Source organism: Zea mays, chromosome 2 (assembly GCF_902167145.1).
Source record: "Zea mays cultivar B73 chromosome 2, Zm-B73-REFERENCE-NAM-5.0, whole genome shotgun sequence".
NCBI classification, from domain to species: domain Eukaryota; kingdom Viridiplantae; phylum Streptophyta; class Magnoliopsida; order Poales; family Poaceae; genus Zea; species Zea mays.
Genome location: NC_050097.1, coordinates 95,274,797 through 95,286,178, shown reverse-complemented (window position 1 = coordinate 95,286,178; position 11,382 = coordinate 95,274,797). Strand labels below are relative to the sequence as shown.

At 42.2% G+C, this 11,382-nt stretch overlaps 1 long non-coding RNA gene across 1 annotated transcript; it reads left to right on the top strand.

Annotated features, from left to right (window-relative positions):
• Window positions 1-994: 994 nt before the first annotated feature.
• On the top strand, window positions 995-3,590 carry LOC111590874 (uncharacterized). Its single transcript, XR_002750012.2, has 2 exons — window positions 995-1,318; window positions 3,103-3,590. It is a non-coding gene; the product is annotated as an uncharacterized lncRNA (long non-coding RNA).
• Window positions 3,591-11,382: the final 7,792 nt, after the last annotated feature.

The following is an 11,382-nucleotide window of genomic DNA, read 5'->3' as shown; positions in this document are numbered from 1 at the left end:
ACGTCGATAATGTGTAGATAACTAAAGCGAACATGTGGTTGTTTACGGTGTTTTCCAATTTAATGTTAGTTCGCTACTGTGTCTTGTATATCTTGGGGTATTTTTCATTATATTCATACATATGCATCATGCATCTCATTTAGGACCGAGAGATGATGATCGTGCAAGTGACGTGGTGCCAACCACAAGATGCAGTTGGTGGATGACCTGAAGAATGGACTTATCCAGTAGATGCTTGCCAAGCGAGTGCCACCCAGCAAACACTATCTAAGTGTTAAAGATAAGGCAAGCCCTGGTTTTATGCATAACCTACTTATTATGCTATTTTACTATACTTATTGTTTGTAGGTTTGTAATGTGCACTTAGGTGTAGGAGTTGTTTGGAACCTTAGTTGCATGACTCAGGATACCTTTGAAATGGATACTGTATGCTAGGTCGAGTAGCTGTTGTGCTAATTAGAGATCTCGGTAGAAATCGAGTGATTTTTCTAGCACTCGCGCGAGGTCAGGAATTGGTTGTATCCACTTTGATAATAGAATGATGATGGTCTATGGACATGGGTCCCACTACACCAAAATCATACACTTCCTACGGTTTTTAACTTCCTACAGATTTTATAACAAACCGTAGGAAATAAATAACTTCCGAGAGGCAACTGTTAGCTCTATGAAATAAACATAACTTCCTACGGTATTTTATAAAAGCTGTAGGAAGTTAGCTTTCACATGCCGACTACCGCGTGTGGTCAAACAAGTCGCTAACTTCCTACGGCATACTCTAGGAAGTTAGCAGGTCCTACACCCTTCTCTAGGAAGTTAGCCGCCCCTTCTAACTTCCTACGGCCTACTCTAGGAAGTTAGCTTTTAGCTTTTGACCAGTCAAACGAGCCGCTAACTTCCTAGAGTACATGTCAACCTCTAGGAAGTTAAGTAACTTCCTACGACTTTACTCTAGGAAGTATTATTTTTTATCCTAATCTACGAATCTAACGTTATCTTTCCATCATTCATCCTTTCTTCTCCAACACCCATCACTCTCTTCTCCAACTCGAAGATGTCGGCCGCCACCGCCCTGCTTCATCGAGGCCCAAGACCCAATTTCCGTTTTTGATAAAGAAACCAAACAGCAACCTAGCAGTCTTCCTTCACTTCTCTGCTTCCGAGCTCGTAGCGAATCAGATCGGCGGGCTAGGGTTCCGGTGCGCCTCTACAACCGGACACGAGGCTAGGCTGGGCATGGAGGGGATCGTCACGGCCTGAAAGAGGTCCCGGCCAGAGACGGCGAATGGGGCTGCTGCCGCCGGGAAGCGCTACAAAGGTGAGGCATCGCTATCCCACTAGTCCTGTCCGCTATCCGCCTCGATTGTTTTGGTTCTACTTGATGTCGGTTGCCCTCGCTCCTTGCGAGAAGTGTTTCGTCGACTGGATTTGCGTGTGTACCGTGGGAGCAGAGCGAGAGTGTTCTGGTTGGTCGTTTGATTATGCTTATGCGCGCAATGAAATGCACATCTGGGGTGTTTGTGGCAGGGGACTGGTAGTGGGGCCTGGAGGGTTAGAGATTTTCTTGCTTGCTTCAAGTGATGCATGGATTGGTGGAATGATATCTTACTGCCACCAAAATTGAACCCCCTCTATACTTAGGCTGTTAGTCTGTTACTCTCTTAACTTTGACTACTCACTTGGACCTTAAAGGCTAGCGTTGTATGTGGCTTGAAGATGGATCAAAAGAATACAATGAAATCTGAAGGAATGTATCACAGTTATATCTGCTACCTATGCAGAAGCTATACACATTTTTTCCAGCTACTGATAAAAAACTTCGCCAATGATAACAGGTAAGGAGCACAATAACATGTTCTTATTTGAGAAACTTACCCCTCTTAAGTAAAAACATTAGTACTAAGTAAGTACAGAATGGTGACAAAGCCTGCGTGTTCCCAAATATAGTTAGGACTATGTGCCGCATAAAATAGTAATGTAGTAAAAAATAGTTTAGAACTCATAGTAGAGTTCAGATAGTGTAATAGTATGGGGCTCATCTAGATGTATGTTGTTGAAAAGAGGAAAGTTATTTAGAGAAGAAATGGTAATTTGAAGCATATATGGAAGTCAAAGCACCTTTTGCCTCTTGAATCTTGATCGATGTAATTGGACAATTCACCAGTTCAACCAGCAAGGAGAAATCTCCCAACATGTATGTGCCTCACGACAATTTTGGTACAGTAAAATTAGTTCTAGAACTAAAAGTCTGGAAACATCATTTACTTGTATTTTGTTAAAAAGAGACAGTTTTAGATGTATTCTGTTAAAAAGAGACAGTTTTTTACGGAAGAAATAGTAATCTGAAGCATATATGGGAATGAAGCCACCTTGTGGATCTTGAATATTAATAAAAATTCAATTTGGCAGTTCATCAGTTCAATGAACAAGAAGAAACATGCAAACACATGGTATTTATCTGTGTAGAATCCTTATCAATCTTTTTTCGACTGTATAATAACTATTTTCTGCAGGACAACTACAATGCAAACTTCTAACGCATGAGAAAATGTAATTAATTTTATGCTACAGACACAGAGTCATTTCAAACTGGTCTATCAAGCAAATCGAATCCTTGCACCAAGTTTTTCAGGTTATAATATTAACCTACCCGAAATAACATCAGAACGGTAACCTGTATCTTTTTTCACTCTTCTTACAACAAATCAATTATCTGGAAGTTTCATTTTATATGCCAAAGGTATATGGAATACTTGAATAGTAACACTAAATCGTGATATATAAGCTTCTCTGTTTCAGTATATCTCACTAGATCAACTTGCCTTTTCCCCTCTGGTTACTTAATTAAGATGTTAGATGAGTACCATACATATCAACGTTCATTCCACTCTTGCTTTGGTGCATTTAGTATAGACATGTTACAAGGTGGTGTTTGAATTAAATGGAAATTCTTTTTTAGTGTTCGAAGTATTTGTAAGAGTAGATTCAAATATCATTTTATTATATGGTATTATGCTTTGTTTATATTGTTACTCTAATATGCCTGAATATACGATTTAGATGTTTGTGTATTTTATTTTATCTCATATATTGAAAGATCAGTGTGGACGCCTCTCTGGCCGGTGGCATAATCGACAAGGGTGGGGTCAACACTAAGCAGAGTTACAGGCGTCAAGCTATCCATCCGCGACCACGAGTCTAACCCTAACCAAAAGAACATCGAGCTGGAAGGCAATTTTGACCAGATCAAGCAAGCCAGCGACTTGGTGCGTGATCTCATCGCAACCATCAGCGCAAGCATGCCAGCAAAAAATCCATCTTCTGCTATGGCGCCAGCAGGAGGAGGCCGAGGCAGTGGTCCGGGGGGCACGAGCAGCAACTACAAGAAGAAGCTGTGCGAGAACTTCTTGAAGCTATGCGAGAACTTCCAACATGACTATGTATGAGATATTGTCTCTTATTATGACTGGATGAGATGTGTCTTATGGCTATAGATGAGACTTTTGTGGTGTAATTGATGAGACTATGGATTTAAATATTGTTATGTGATTGCGTGTGAGATGTTTTATGTGAAAATATGTTGTGCTATAGTTGTTGATATATTTGTTATGTTGTGGAATGTGGTGTAAAATAAAAATAAAAGCATTTGTAATGTTGGTACAATTAACTTCCTAGAGGCCAACTGGGCCGTAGGAAGTTAGTCAGCTGACGGCGCTGACGGCGTGAAGCTACTAACTTCCGAGAACCTACTAACTTCCGAGAGGCTTCATTGGCTGTAGGAAGTTAGCTAACTTCCTAGAGGGCTCTAGGAAGTTAAGCTGACTTCCGACAAAAAATTTCCGAGAGCCAAACTTCTGACAGGATGACTTAACTTCCGAGAGTTTAGCTAACTTCCTAGAGTTTAGGGCTAACTTACTAGGGTTTAGGCTCTAGGAAGTTTACTATTTTGGTGTAGTGTCCATGGGGACGCGTGGTCTACGAGATGAAAATTGGAATAAGGATTAACGTGCGGATACTTGTGTCAAGCGTTTGAACGTACTAAACACATGGTGAGAAATATGGTAAATCGGTAAGCCTAGTACCTGAGGGAACCTACCCGCAGATTGCCCTCCTCATGCGACCTGAGACGTGGTCTCCCATTCCGGTTATGGTGGGTACAAGTGCGGTCTCTGCACGACAGCAGTCGGGGTCAGTGAGGCATTGTACGCCAAGGCGGTGAGCCCCTTTCTGTTGCCAGGGAATCGATAGGGAGGTTGATGTGTGTGGGGACGGAGTGCCTCGCCACGTCGTGTGTTTAGGTTTACCTTGCAAGGATAAAAACTCGATTCGAATGGTTTGCTTCTCGCAGCTAATGATACTACTTGATCCATTGTACTGCATTGAGTAATAATTAGAAATGAGGTGACTCGCAAAAGATGTTGATTGATAAAATATTTGATACCATGTATGACTAGCTAGGTACATATCTAGTTGAAAGGATCATACTAAAACTTGAAAAGCTAAAACTTGATTTTAGACTCAGCTAGTGCTTTTGGCAAACCAAACCCCTCAGCCAAATAGCTGCATGTCTAGAGGTAGAGGAGTAAACTCCTCACACTGGGTAAGTCTAGCTGAGTATTAGTATACTCAGCCTTGCTTGTGGCATAATTTTTGCAGGTACTCCTTACGATGATTGGTTGCTGGTGTGACTTGGCCTTCGTCCCTGCCACCAGGATAGATGGTCGAGTGGGTTACTGCTTCCACAGGAGGGGACCAGGAGGAGTAGCGTGGCTAGGCTTTGCCATGAGTACTCGGTTTTCTCCGTTAGTTATTTCCTCTGCATTAAAATTTATGTTTATTATTTCTGAAACTCCGATAATGTAATCACTATTGGTGCTTATTAAATTTGTGGTATTACGCTTTATTGTATTTCTCTGTGCCTCACCTTCGTGTGAGCTAGTGGTATTCGATCCTGGTAAGTGGCTTTATCGGACTAGATCCGAGGGACTGACGGTTTATTCCTGTTTAAGTGTGTTGCTGCCCTTAAGGGTGTGACTTGGGCACTTAAGATGGAATAATTCGGGCGATTCCGCCACAAGAAAGTCGTTAGGGTCTTCATGGCTGCTGCTTCAGTGGTGTCGTCCGTCCTGAATCCAATTGTCTCGGAGTCAAGAGAACGCTAACCCGACTGAAGGGGACGAGCCTCCAAAGTCAGCCAGACTTGGCAACGTGGTACCCGATGCTCCTCGTACAGCTGCACCATGTACAAAGGGGGCGTAGGGTAATCGACGGAGTTAAGCACTTCCCACAAGATGGAAGGAAAGCCATCATGAGAAAGGAAGTCAGAGCTGAAACGAGTGTCTCCTCCACCGGCGGGGGTGGGTGAAGTCATCTGCGGAAGGGTATCAGATGTAAAGATTATGGTGGAAGGAAGAAAATAAAAGAGCCTGGATGGTTTAAAAGGAAGCGGGTTAGCTCAAATTTTTACTTCTTTAGTGTCCATTCCCTTTTAGTTTTTATAATGCATGCATGTTGAGAATGACGTCTCCTCTCCGAATAAAAGGGTGCTCTTAGGGCATCCTAAAAATCTAAGGACTGGCCCACATGGCCTAGTTATTTAGCCACATATTTCTCCCTCTATTCCTAAAGCCTTTCGTCCTAGGTCTAGCGGTCTAGTCCTGACGAGTCATACTAATTTCTAAGCAAGTTTTAGATTTTCGAAAATTGGTATTCATGGTTTATTGTGCTTCTCTGTGGTGGTATTTGCTCCGATACCAGCTGTGGCAGAACCGCCTGAATTATTTTAGCTTAAGTGCCTAAGTCACGCCTCAGGGGCCGCAACACACTTAAATCGGAATAACCCGTCAGTCCCTCAGATCTAGTCTGATAGAGCCACTTAACCAGGATCAAATACCACAAACTCACTCGAAGGTGAGTCACAGAAGAAATACAATAAAACAAGAAACCTTAAATAAAGTACTGGACTTATTACATAAATCGGAGTTTTTCAAGTAGCTGATATAAGTTCACAAAATAAGTTGCAGCGGATAATCGATATCGTGGAAAGTGAGGAAATGGGCAAGGCCTAGCCCACTACTCCTCCTGCTCCTCTCCTGCTGGAGCAGCATCCCACTCGACCGTCCAACCCGGTGGTAGGGTGATAGGCCAAGTCACACCATCAACCATATCTTGAAGCGTATTTGCAAAAATTATGCCACAAGCACGGCTGAGTATACTAATACTCAACTAGACTTACCCGGTGTGAGGAAACTAGTCCTCTACCTCTAGACCATGCAGCTGTTTGGCTGAGGGGTTTGGTTTGCCAAAAGCACTAGCTAAGTCTAAAATCAAATTTTAGCTTTTCAATTTCTAGCATCATTATCTTAGCTAAGTTTGCTCCTTCTAAGCATACATGGTAACAAGCATTTAGTACAATCAACAAGTTATCTCAAGTAAACCTCATTTCACTTCTTACTCAATGTAGTACAAGGGGTCAAGCAGTCTTATTAGCTGCGAGAAGCAGACGATTCGAATTGAGTTTTTAAACCTTGCAAGGTAAACCTAAACACACGACATGTAAGGGCACTCTGTCCCCAAACACATCAACCGTCCCCATCGATTCCCTGTTCGCGGCCAGGGCTCACTGCCTTGGCATACAATGCTCCACTGACCCCGTCTGCCGCCGTGCAGTGACCGCACTTGTACCCACCATAGCTGGGAGACCCAGTCTCAGGACAAGTGAGGGGAAAAGTCCGCGCCTGGCTTCACTCAGCTACTAGGTTTACCAGTTACCATATTTCCCAACATGTGTTTAGTACGTTCAAACGCTTGACTCAGGTATCCACACATTAATCCTTAATTCATTTTCCCGTCTCATGGACAAGGCATTCTCCCTAGATCCAAGTCCATAGACCATCATAGATCCCATTATCAAGATGAATATAATTAGTTCCTGACCTCGCGCGAGTGCTAGAAAAATCACTCGACTTCTACTGAGATCCTGATTAGCATAGCAGCTACTCGACCTAGCATACTAGTATCCATCTCAAAAAGGAATCCTGAGTTCATGCATAAAGGTTTCAAGCAACTCATATACTTAAGTGCACATTACAAGCCTACAAACATTAAGTGTAATAAAGTAGCATATATAAACGATTATGCATAAAACCAGGGCTTGCCTTCAAATGCTGGGGCTGCGGGACGATCCTCGATGGCAGTCTTGGGAGCTTGCTCGTGGTCTTCCTCGTGGACAGCTCCTTGCTCGGGGATGAGCACGTACTCTCCGTCAGCGAGATTGCAATCTAATGAATGCAATGAGTAAGATACATGCATGGTATGATATGCAATTTAGCAATTAAACTTTGATGGTGAATGATCAAATTAATAAGGTAGAGCTTAATCTTGCTACTGAAGATTCTTGTGGTATACTTAACAAATTAGGGTCAAGCTTGGTTAAGCTAATTGGTAAGTTTATTTTAGTGTTCTACTTATTTCCCTTTAATGTCTTAGTGAGAGTTTATTAAGGTTTCTAGCTGAACCATTAGAGTGAGATTTATTATTTCCTCTCTTCCTTCTTATTTCTTTTATACTTTTAAGGTTGGTTTGAACTACAAGATAGCTTAATAAATTTCCAAAAATTCTGCAAAAATTACTGTGGCTTCGTACTGGTGTATAAGGCTCTGTCTCCAAATTTGGGGCTTAAAAATTGAGTGGTTCTCTCTGTATAAAATTATCAAGTATTAGGGCAGAGGGGGTGTTTTGAACTACAACCTTCTTTTTACATTGAGTTATTCTCTAAGACTTATTTTTGTTGTCATTCGATGCTATAACATGATTTTGTACAAATTTTTAGCCACTAATACGCATTAGTTATTCTACTATGATTTTTCTAAAGTTTCTAGCCAAATGGGTGCTTTCTACTACCACTATATTTAAAAAATATCAAACAACAAATTTCTGATTTTTCCTATCTTCTTATTTGTGCTAGAGCAATCATTCTGAAAATTGGTAGCTTTTTGCTTAAGGGAAAGGTGGTAGGAATTTCTTGAACTAAATGGCCTTTTTATGAAGTATTGGCAATGGGTATTACTTGTAGCTTTCAATTGGGTTTTGCATTTTTCTCTAGTGGCCTACTTCTTTATTAATCTGGTAAAAATTTAGTTGCCCACTGTTGCACAATTTTTGGCTTGCTTATGATTTTAATTGAAACATGGCTTAATATCAAGTTCTATTTGTTTACCCTACTTAAAATGATGGAATAGGGTGTTTATCATTTTTGTAGTGGTATTTTAGTGGTTACAAGTCCACTAGGTTTTTTATTAACAATTATGAATTTTTTTCATAATTCTAATAATTGTTTTTCTAGTTTGATTAATGCTTAATAAAATATTTCACCTAGAATTTGTCCTGGACTAGGGTTCCCTTTATTTTTCCTAGGTTCTCTATTACCTTAGTAGACTAGGAAAAATAATTGCATTCACTGTTCATTATTTTCCAGTGCCTTTCTCATTTTCCTAACTTTTGGGCAAATATGGCTTTTAATAAGTAATCTTGTCTAAATCTTTAATACTGGGGTGCTCACTATTTTTAAACAGTGCCTAAGTGGGGTTTACACTTCTACAAATTTTCTTAGGTTCAGCACAGAAGCATACTAATTTTTCTTATTTTAATTAGGTTTGGTCAGTTTCTTTAATTAATTTCAAACTCTAAAATTTAAAACAGAAAGCATAAGGTTCAGTTTTTTATGTGATAGTTCATAACATTTTGAATCCAGCAAAATTGGTTTGGCTAAATTTGGTGGAACATTTCTCAAGATGTGAAATTTCTAAGTCTTCTGCTGAATTTAAAAAGATTAATTACAAATGGATAAAGAAAAAGGGGTTTTGCACTGGGGTCCCTGGCGAAAGGTTTTGAATGAATTACATACAGGTCCTCGGTGCACTATTCACATGAGTCTAAGGCTCTGCAGAAAACCCCCTAGGGTTTCCCGAAATCGAATCCGCGATCCTTCCCCTAATGGAACAGTGACCGTGGCAGAAGAATAGGGCAGAGGGGATTACCAGCGGTGAGGTTGCTCTGGTGAAGGGTTGGGTGAGGTCCGGGAGTCTCTAGTGATCACGTCGAGGTGCGGATCGCCGGCGATGGTGGTCGGAGGATGTCGGTCCACGTGCGCAGGCGGGGGAGCTCATCGGCGGCGAGGAGTCCGGCCTAACCAGGGCACGATTGATCAATTAAATGGGTCAGGGAGTTTCGCCAGAGGCCAAAAAAGATGTGCGCGCGGAGAATTGGAGAATGGCTCACCGGATTGCTCGGTCTACGTGCGGCCGCGGGCGACCGAAGTCCGGTGAAGGCGATCTCGGGTCTCTTGTGAAGTTCTGTCGGGTCTGAGAGCTTGGAAAGCTTCATGGGCCACTGGCGAAGCTAACCAAGAGGCCGGCGCAACTTGGACGTGGCTGAAGCAAGTTGGCCGCGGTGGCTGAGGCTTGGGCAGTGATGGCGGGCGGTGGCACGGCGTGCTCGAGGCGAAGTCCGGTGAACTTTGGCTTAGGCAAGGCCTGAGAGCGCGTGGGGAGGTACGGCCGAGGCCTTGGGGCTGCTTTATAGGCACGGCGTGGGCGAGGGCGCACGGTGGACTTGACCGGACGCTGGGGCGAGCACGCGCACGGGTTGGGCGAACGCCGGCGTGCCGACCAGGGTCGAACACGTGTGCGCGTTCATTCTGCCCGAGTTCTAGCGCGTGTGGTCATTCATTCGAGCCTGCTCTTGCCTTGGTCAGTGCACAAAACCTCTTCTCCTCCCTATAAGCTACTGATCTTGTGTGGGGGTCATAGGATTTGGCCTACTGGTTTCAAAGATATTGAGCTCTCAAGTCTGGTCTGTCTCTCAGCCCGAGCCCGAGGCAAATCTTCGGTTTTGTCGTGTCTAGGGCTCGCGTCCCGATGCCATCTTCAGACATGTGGTAGAGGGGTTAGTTAGACACATTTTTGTTAATGGGAGCTTTAGGATTAGAGCTAAGGATCAAGGTGAACGTGCTCGGTTTTGGTTCAAAGGCTGAAAATTCAGAAATCTGAATTTCATATTTCCCCATTAAACCTCCACTTGAATGGCTTGTTTGGAGTTTTTAACAAACTATTTTGGCCAAACTTTTCTAATCTTTTTGGTAGCTTAGTTAGTGTATTTCAACTTTTATAATTGGCCTAAGCCATGATCTCATGTTTTTCCTAGTCTTTCATCCCTTTTCTTCATTTCTACTTAAATGGCTTATTTAGGGTTGGTATTAGGGCTTCAACATTTTTCCCTTTTTGAAAACCTCATTTGTTTTGGACATGATTCTTTAGATGCAAACTCAGTGTATCTTTTATTCTTAAGTTGATTTGATGCTTCTTGCTCAATTTGGCTTACATGAAATGATGGTACTTGAGCTAGTACTGAGAAGAACCCTAGGTGACACTGGGGTGTCACAGTATCCATCGCTAGGCTCTCCAAATTAATCTTCATACGTGTAATGAAGTCTGATCAATCCAGGCTCCGCATCTAAAGCGTCTTTTTCAGACACCTTCGGCATCTCCCACTTAGCCGCTAGTGGCCATATCTTAAAAGCTTAAAATTCTTTAACGAGGTCCCTTGCTCCAATGTGTGTACAAAGAGCAATGAAAGCAACTATTACAGCTTGAGCTTTGAAGTTGATGTAACACGTTTGCTTTTTATATCTGAAGCTTATAACAATAAGAGTCCGAATAATTCCTTTTATATTAGTTTGTTCATTCAAATCATTCTTCATGTAAAACCACTCCTTCGCCCATTCATTTTGCCACTTGCTTCGGTATGTAAGAGTCAGAAACATCATGTCCCTTTGATAATCGAATTGTAGTAGCTAGAGTTGTTGTGAAGGCCTCTAGTTGCCTTTGTTTGAAAGTGTAACTCATGGACTTGATTGAAGGCTTCGCAGAAAGCTTCAGCATCAAGTTCAACCGCTTGACTCCGTACAACCCAAATGAAAATTCTAGATGCACTATATCGTTTGGGGTGAGCTGATGAAGGTGTATGTTAAACCTTTTCAAAATTGCAACTACCGTCTTATGCAAAGGAAATCTAAGACAAGCCTTCAAAAAACTTCGAAACACGACGACTTCATCCTCTCTTCGATTCGGCACTAAATCATCACCTCCTAACCACACCCAATCAACATTGTCAATATATCCATAGCGGTTAAGTACCTCAATATCTCCTCCTTTGATCTTAGATTTGTCGACGTCCACATGGCTTGGCTTCGTAGGACGTATTGTAATGCTATCCTCTTCAATGTCAATATTGTCACTATCCTCGGACGGATTCACAAAGCCGGCTTCGGCCAAAGAGGCGGTAGCCTCCATTGTTGAAACAAACACCTTAACATTTGTCTCT